This window comes from Hylobates moloch, unplaced genomic scaffold, assembly GCF_009828535.3.
Source record: "Hylobates moloch isolate HMO894 unplaced genomic scaffold, HMol_V3 SCAFFOLD_7, whole genome shotgun sequence".
Classification (NCBI taxonomy): domain Eukaryota; kingdom Metazoa; phylum Chordata; class Mammalia; order Primates; family Hylobatidae; genus Hylobates; species Hylobates moloch.
The window spans coordinates 70,772,338-70,781,571 of NW_026652282.1; the positions used below are offsets into that span (position 1 = coordinate 70,772,338).

At 38.9% G+C, this 9,234-nt stretch overlaps 1 pseudogene; it reads right to left on the bottom strand.

Annotated features, from left to right (window-relative positions):
- Window positions 1-5,899: 5,899 nt before the first annotated feature.
- On the bottom strand, window positions 5,900-6,601 carry LOC116811350 (thiopurine S-methyltransferase-like; annotated as a pseudogene).
- Between the last annotated feature and the right edge of the window lie 2,633 nt (window positions 6,602-9,234).

Genomic DNA, 9,234 nt, shown 5'->3' on the forward strand with positions numbered 1-9,234 from the left:
TTGCACATCTGGTATAATTCAGCTGTGAATCTCTCTGGTCCTTTTTTTGGTTGATAATCTGTTTATTACTGATTCAATGTCAAAGCTTGTTGGTCTGTGCAATGATTCAATATCTTCCTGGTTCAGTCTTGGGAGGGTGTGTCCAAGAGTTTATCCATTTCTTCTAGATTTTCTCATTTGTGTGCACAGAGGTGTTCATAAGAGTCTCTGATGGTTATTTATAGTTCTGTGGATTCAGTACTAATATCTTCTTTGTTGTTTCTAATTGTTTATTTGAATTATATCTCTTTTCTTTTTTATTATCATAGTTTAGTTAGTAGTCTATTTTATTTATTTGTTTTCAGAAAACAAACTCCTAGATTTGTTACTACTTTGAGTGGCTTTGCATGTTTCAGTCTCCCTCAGTTCAGCTCTGATTTTGGTTATTTCTTGTCTTCTGCTTCTTTTGGGCTTGGTTTCCTCTTGGTTATCTGGTTCTTTTAGTTGGGATGTTAGGTTGTTACACTGAGAGATTTCTGCTTTTTGATGTGGGTGTCAAGTGCTATAAATTTGCCTCTTAACACTGCCTTAGCTGCATCCCAGAGATTCTAGTATGTTGTATCTTTGTTTTCATTAGTTTCAAATAATTTCTTGGTTTATGCTTTAATTATTATTTAAATTATTTATTTAATTATTTACCCAAAAGTCATTCAGGAGCAGGTTATTTAATTTTAATAAAATTGTATGATTTTGAGCAATTTTCTTGGTCTTGATTTTCAATTTCATGGCCCTGTGGTCCAAGAGAGTATTTGGTATGATTTCAGTTCTTTTGTATTTGCTGAGGATTGTTTTATGTCTGATTATGTGGTAGATTTTAGAGTATGTGCCATTTGGTGATGACATTCTGTTGATTTTTGGTGGAGAGTTATATAGGTGTCTATCAGGTCCATTTGATCCAGTGCTGCATTCGGAACCTAAATATCTCTGTCGATTTTCTGCCTTGATGATCTTTCTAACACTGTCAGTGGGGAGTTAAAGTCTCCCACTATTATTGTGTGGGAGTCTGTCTCTTTGAAGGGCTCTGAGCACTTGCTTTATGAATCTAGGTGATCCTGTGTTGGTTGCATATATATTTAGGATAGTTAGGTGTTCTTGTTGAGTTTGACCCTTTATCATTATGTAATGCTCTTTTTTGTCTTTTTTGATCTTTGTTGCTTTAAAGTCTATTTTGTCTGAAATGAGGACTGCAACTCCTGCTTTTTTCTGTTTTTCATTTACTAGGTAGATTTTTCTCTGTCACCTTAGTTTGAGCCTATGGGTGTCATCTCATGTGAGATGGGTCTCTTGAAGACAATATACCATTGGTTCTTGGTTCTTTATCCAGCTTTCCACTCTGTGCCTGTTAATTAGGGCATTTGGCCCATTTGCATTCAAGGTTAATATTGATATATGTGGATTTGATCCTGCCATCATGATGTTAGCTGGTTATTATGCAAACTTGTTTGTGTGGTTGCTTTATAGTGTTACTGTTCTGTGTACTTAAGTATGTTTTTGTATTGGCTGGTAATGGTGTTTCCTTATATTTAGTGCTTCTTTCAGGATGTCTTGAAAGGCAGGTCTGGTGATAATAACTTTCCTTAGGATTTGCTTGTATGAAAATGATCTTATTTTTGCTTCACTTATGAAGTTTAGTTTGGCCAGATATGAAATTCTTGGTTGGAATTTCTTTTCTTTAAGAATGCTGTATATAAGCCCCCAATCTCTCTGGCTTGTAGGGTTTCTTCTGAAAGGTGTGCTGTTAGTCTGATGTGCTTCCTTTTGTAGGTAATGTGATCTGTCTCTCTGGCTGCCTTTAGCATTTTTTTCTTTCATTTCAATACAGAGAACCCCTGCAAAATTGTATACGATGAGATCATCCCCAAATGGGGATGATAGCACTGAAATACATGCTACATTTCTATACAAGAAGATCATCCCTAAGTGGGGATGGTGGAGCTGAAAAGCACAAGTGAGGATGATCTCCTTGTATAGAATCTTGCAAGGGTTCTCTGTATTTCCTGAATTTGACCTTTGGCTTCTTTAGCAAGTTTGGGGAAGTTTTAATGAACAATATCCCGAAATATGCTTTCCAAGTTACTTGCTTTCTTTCTGTTCCTTTCAGGGATGCCAATGATTCATAGATTTGGCCTCTTTACACAATCTCATATTTATTGGAGGTTTTATTTATTGTTTTTCATGTTTTTGTCTTTATTTTTGTCTGGCTGTCTTATTTCAGAGAGCCAGTCTTCAAGTTCTAAGATTCTTTCCTCAGCCTCGTATATTCTGCTGTTAATACTTGTGATAGCATTGTGAAATTCCTGTAGTGTGTTTTTCAGCTCTATTAGGTCAGTTAGATTCTTTTTTATACTGCCTATTTTGCCTGTCAGCTCCTGTATTCTTTTCTTGTGCTTCTTGGTGATGAGTGGGGGTTGGAGATTCCCAGGGAAGAGGGGCTAGACTCATCTTTGTATGGTGGTTGCTGTGTGCTGGAGGTGGCAGCATAGTGACTGGGTCCTTTGTTACTTCCCCAGTCTGAGGGTTGTTAGGTGGTACCCCTACAAGTGCAGTGGCAGCAGGGTTGTGGGTTAACTCTGGGATTTCCTCCTTGGAGAAATACTGGGATGCCTCTGATTGAAGTAGTCAGGTGGGAGCAGGGTGTTTGTGCTGGAGTCCCAGGTTGGGCAGCTCTGGCCAGTGAGGAAAATCGAGGACTGGGACCTGCATGGAGAAGAGCCCAGCCACTTTTCCTTGAGGTTGGTGCTTGGTGCTGGGAGTCCAGACCAGCCCCTGGTCCCTGCAGACTCTCCAGAGCCTGGAGACAGCAAGGGCAAGGGCTGTGGGACAGCAAATATGGCAACCCACGCCTTCCACTGGGACCTCTGACCCAGGGACTTGCAGAGCTGCTACTGGTTCAGCCCTGGTGTGAGATTGTTGGAGATCCAGGTCAGGAGGGCCCGCCCAGTGAGAAGATACAGGATTGGAGACCCATGTAACAAACAGTCTGGCCACTTTTGCATAGGGCTGCTGCAGTATGCTGGAGGTCCGCTCCAGAACCTAATCACCTTGGCATTTCCATTATCTGTTGCCAGCCCAAACACACCAGCAAGAAGTCCTGGTCGGGAGGTCCCTCCCAGTGAGGAGGAATGGGATTAGGGGCCTGTATAAAAAAGCATTCTGGCTGCTTTTCTGTAGAGCAGTTATGCTGTGCTATGCTGGGGTTCCACTCCAGCCCCTGGTTGCCTCAGACTCTCCTAAGCCTGAAGGCAACAATGACAAAGGCTGTGAAATAGTGAAGATGGTGGCCCACCCCTCCCTCTGGGAGTTCCATCCCAGGGAGGCCTAGAGCTGCTGCTAGCCGGGAAATACCAGTGGGGGAGGCTGAAGACTCCGGTGGGAAGATCTGTCCCATTGAGGAGAAACAGGATCCCGGACCCACATAAAAAAGCAGTCTAGTTACTTTTTCATAGAGTAGCTGCACTGTGCCGGCTTCAGCCCCTAGCTGGCTCGGACTTTCTAAGGTCTGAAGCCAACAATGGCTAAGGCTGCAAAATAGCAAAGATGGTGGCCACCCCTCCCTCTGGGGGTTATGTCTCAGGGAGGTGTAATGCTACTACTGGTGGCTGGCTGTGGTTCCAAGCCAGTGGGATTTATCCTGCAAGGTACCATAGGTGCAGGGCCTGCAGCTAGTCACTGCTCAGTCCCTGGGATTCAGCCCTTTTCCTGGGTTACGTATGGGGGTCTAATCTCCTGCTTTGCTAGAGTTGCAGCTGCTTTGCTGGTGAGCCTGGGTATCTAAGACTCCTGGGGCTCTATGTATGCCTGAGCAGCTGTTCTGCCAAGACTCCATGTAGCTCTCTGCATGTCAGACTGCAGGCCCTGGTGGAGTGGGTACACGAGGGGATCTCCTGACCTGAGGGTTCTAAATATCCGTGGGGGAAATGTGGGTTCCTCAGGGTCCCTTACCCTCTCAGCACTTCCCCGGGTAGGAGAAGCCCCCCGACTCCATGTCACTCCCAGATGGGGGGGTCATCCTGCCTTTTCTTTGTTTCCTTGATGAATTCCAATGCGTGTACCTGGATGTTTCAGTTGAAGGTGCTGCATTTACTTAGCCCTTCCATTTCTCTCCGTGAGTGCAGCACACATTAGTTGCTTCTAGTCGACTATCTTGGCCAGCCTCCAGCATACATTTCTTAAGCAGAAAACAAAAGACACTAATCATAAAGGAAAAAAATTAATAAATTAGACCATCAATGTTAAGATGTCTGTTCTTCAAGAACTCTAAATGCTAACATTTAGGGATCTGCTTGCCTTACTGCCCAATCAGCTGATATTGAAACTTGTGAGTCTACAAGCCTTAAGACCCTTAACAGATGAACACAGAACAAATGAACACGAATAGATGAACATGGAACAGATAAGAGATGTCACCAAGCGTTTGTTGATGGCTAAAATGACTGTGTAGGAGTAGTCCAATGAGAAGTGAACCCATGCGCATCTTTCTCTGACATGAGCTAAGTCAGTTGGCCACGCCTCTATCCACTTTCCGTCTTCTCTTATTTTTCTAAGGATAGCAATTCTAATTTTTGTGAGTTCTTTTTTTCTGTTCATAGCCTTGTGTTTGTTTTCTCATATGTCCTTTTCTTTATTTGTTTTGGTCTCTGTCACAATAAAGGCTTAAAACAATCCCTTACTATTATTTTAAGGGGGTTTCAGGAGAGAGAGTGGATAAATGTCTGTGTGTATTCTTCCAAGCTCAGCCTACAGTCTTCAGGTGATTTGGGGGTAGACTAAACGTTGAGAACACTAGGCTATATCCACCAATGTGATATTTACCAACAAGAGAGAATACAAGACTGATTCTTTTTTATGTCGTATTTAAATTTCCAGGATCTATGTCTTGTGCACTGATAGTTATTTTTATAGTATATTTTTAAAAAACTGTTAAAAATTTATTCTTACAGTTTGGGAATAATATTTTGTTCCATATAGATTGATTTGTTCAATTAAAATTTCTTTCTTGATTATGTTACATGTATAATTATATATGGAGAAAACGTGAAAAGGGATGCCAGGATTTGAGTAAAAGATAAAGATTTATAATAAAAGCAAATCTTTTACATAATTTTTGGGACCACTTTGAACCTTATTATGTGTTACATTTCTTCAATCATTCTAAATTTCATAAAGAATGTCAGTTTTTCTATGTCTATTATAGATAAGTAATATGCATTACATTTTTATTTTTTAATTATAGAAGTAATACATGCTGATTGATAAAAAATCTTGCAATCTGTCAGTAAGACACACTGGTTTAATCTTTCACCTTTCACCCACCATACTCTCCTCCAAAGGCACTATTTTAACTTTTTTAGTATGTGCTTTTTTTTCTAAAAAGTTATATGCATTTTTGAGCAAAGATCTATGGTATGATTTATAAACAAGTTTTAAAAATTCATCTATTACATTTTCAGGCCTTAGAATAATTTTCTTTTCTTTCTTTGTTTTCTTTTTTTTCTTTCTTTTTTTTTTTTTTTGAGACAGCGTCTTGCTCTGTCACCCAGGCTGGAGTGCAGTGGCACAGTCAGGCTCACTGCAACCTCAACGTCCCAGGCTCAAGTGATCCTCCAACTTCAGCCCCCTGAGTAGCTGGAACTACAGGCACATGCCACCATGCCAGGCTAAATTTTTATTTTTATATTTTGTAGACATGAGGTCTCACTATATTGCCCAGGCTGGCTTCCAACTCTTGATCTCAAGCAGTCCTCCCTCCTTGGCTTCCCAAAGTGATGGATTACAGGCATGAGCCACTGTGCCCAGCCTCAGCATAATTTTCAATTGCTCAAAATCATGGTGATGTTACTTGATTTTATTTATGTCTCATTTACTTTTCTGTAAGTAGATATATCTTTCCAAAAATGTAGTCAATTCCCCAACTGTTATGTTGTTCTTCAAAAGCATCAGCATTTCCAAGACAGTAAATACTGCATATTGTACCAAACAACCTTTCAATTTAAGCATGTGGAACATAAAAATGGTGGGCTGCATGTTTTTACTTGAATCGTAAGAAAGAACACACATGAGGTACTGAAACCGTTTTCTCAGGAGGAATGACATTATACTTGCAGAGCATTCACAGTCCACCTGGATTAATGGTAACTAATGCTCCTCTATTCCAAATCCTGTCTAATTTGCCAATATTTGTTCTGGGAAGATAAAAAATGCTGCAACAGTACAATGAAATGTTCCCTGAAGAACTCTTATATATTTGGTTTCAGGAATTTTAGTGATTGGTTCTTCTGAGTAAGAAAGATTTGCTCTGTAAAAAATTCTTGTATCTCAACTTCACTGATTTTCACACCAACTGCACTGTGTCCCTGGTCTGCAAACCATTTCATCTCAACTATTAATACTTTTCCATATAGAGGAAAAAACATCCTCAGTCCACTCTCACCTTTATGAAAAGTATCCAAATGCTTTCTTTAATAAGCTTTCCTTGCCATGCTTCCAGACTTAGTATTTGGTGTTTCTGTACCTCAGCATCGGAATACTGTTCAATATCAAGTGAAGTTCTTGTACTATTCATAGTTTCAGTGGCATCTATTTCTCAAGCATATGTTTTCAATGCATTTGTTGGTTTACTATAAAAGATACCACAAAGAATACAGTTAAAGAGATGTGTACAGCTAGGTGGGCATGCCACATTCCAGGAAGTTGCACGTGTTCACCATCAGCAAGTTCATATAGTATCTTGTTCTTGATTCACAGATGCAACATCTCTCATCTGTCTGAGGATATTATTTACCTATTTTGAACATTTTATTGTTAGCTTTGGCTCTATGTTTTTCCTCTCCAAGTCTTCTGTTTATTTTGACTTTTTTTTTTAATATATCAGAGGCCTTCTTCAAATATATGATGATATTTGGCTTCCCATTCATATTAAAATGAGGCACTGCAAAGTGCATTAGTAGCTCTAAAGATGTTTTCAAACATGTTAGGACTCAAAAAGTGCCTTCTATGCAGCACTGGAAAAGTGACTGGAGGATGTGGTTTACCAAAACAAGGGAGCAAATAGAGAAAAAGGAAGATTAAAAGAATAGGGAATCCAACACAGGATGATGGCAAAGGGAATATCCAGGACAGCAGGTATGCAATAGGCCTGGAGAGAAACTAGCCCGAAGCAGAGCAAAGAGGTAAAAGACTCCATGAGGGAATACTTCTGGGAAAACAGGAATTGAGGAATTACCTGATATGTTTGCTCATGTGGAAAATAGTATGGAAACAATGACGGAATGTTTGGGTACCATTAGTAGTAGGTTCATTAAAATCTCAGAATATAAGGAAAAGAGTCAATTATTAATCCCTGGAAAAAGAAGAAATTATAAGAGAAAAGAAAAGCAATAACAGTGTACTAGTCAGTTCAACTACAAACAAAATGCATATGGTCATACCAATGTAAACGCTGAGTGCAATTTTCCCTAAATTATGATATAACTATGTTGAGAGCGTGGGGAGGGGAAGTTTAGGAGTGGAAGTGTAAGAGGTCTAAATGCTTATCTACTATCATAGGAAGTCAAAAGGTAGAATTTAGAGCGATTAATCAAGAAATAGCAATATAAGCATATTGTTTAGAAAAGTGGAGGTAAATGCCAGTAGAGATAACTAAAACATTTGAAAGTTGTCTCCTTTGAGGAGCAAGTTTGGGAGTTTGGGAATAAATTGACCAAAAGAACTATTATTTACTGGTTGTCTTTTTAGCATTCTTTTTTTTTTGAGAAGGAGTCTCTCACTCTGTCACCCAGTCTGGAGTGCAGTGACTAGATCTCAGCTCAATGCAACCTCCGCCTCCTGGGTTCAAGCGATTCTCCTGCCTCAGCCTCCCGAGTAACTGAAATTACAGGTGCCTGCCACCATGCCCAGCTAATTTTTTTGTATTTTTAGTAGAGACAAGGTTTCATCATGTTGGCCAGGCTGGTCAAACCCCTGATCTCAGGTGATCCGCCCTCCTTGGCCTCCCAAAGTGCTAGGATTACAGGTGTGATCCACTGCGCCTAGACCATTATTTGACTTTCTAAACTATATTCACTTTCTACTTAAAAAAATAAATTTACTTGAAATTAAAATGCAGATTCATGGGCCCATCCCTGGAGATTTGTACTTACTTAGTAGGGGAAGAATCTGCATTTTAAATTAACTTCCCAAATTTGAGAAACAAATCAATGTAGTCCTTTTCTGTGCTTATTCTGAATATAATTTTTTCAAAGACACTTTTGGGGGTTTTAAATTTTTCTTCTAATTTTACTGTTCTCATTTCTTCCTTGGCTTCAAGCTTCTTGATAATGTATAAATAGGTATATATGTGCAATTTAAAAACATTTGTCCTTGAGTGTGTCTATTTTTCCATCTTTTGTGTGCCTCCTTTTATAACATAAGCTCATTTGAGAACTCCCTATAAGGTCACATCATCTTTAGATTCATTCTCCTTCTATTTTACTTGGGGATTATTTTTAGTTGTAGAGTGAAAATTTTATTTTTGAGAACTTCCCACTTCTTAATACAAGCCTCTCTACTAGGGTCTCAGTCCACAGGTTCATAACAACATTTTCTCTGAACTTAATTGCCTCAGATTACTTAGACATCAAGAGTTGCTTGATTTTAAATTTCTTGTCTTTGTCCTAAATTTAGGAAATGCCTCTCAGTCTAATTCTTGCCTTACAATGCCACAGGACACAATAATATAGTGTTTTACTGATTTTCCAGGGTGTTACGACTTTAAAGTTCTGACAAAGGAGAGTGCCCTCTGACAGGTTACTGTAGCCTAAACTGTGACCTACATGCTGATTTCAAAAAAGAAATGCTAAATCAATCTAAAACATTCATTTTAAATTGGAAGCAAAATATCTAGCTCAGAATTAAAGGAATTTACCTGAATATTTGGAAAAATATAAATCTTTTACTTAATGAATATTCTTTAAATTTCTACTGTAAAATTCTCACTGATGATTGTTGGATACACAAAGAGAAATATTTCATGTCTATCTAACTAAAGGAAAATATTACTTCTGATGATTCCTGTTGCTCTATTAATATTTCATTTGGTTAGTATATTTTACTATTTTTTGTAAATTCGAGATTCCTGTAATATGGATAAAGCAATGGGCACACATGAAATCAAGCTGAGAAAATGTACTTCTGATGTTTGAGGTATTTTTGTTTTAG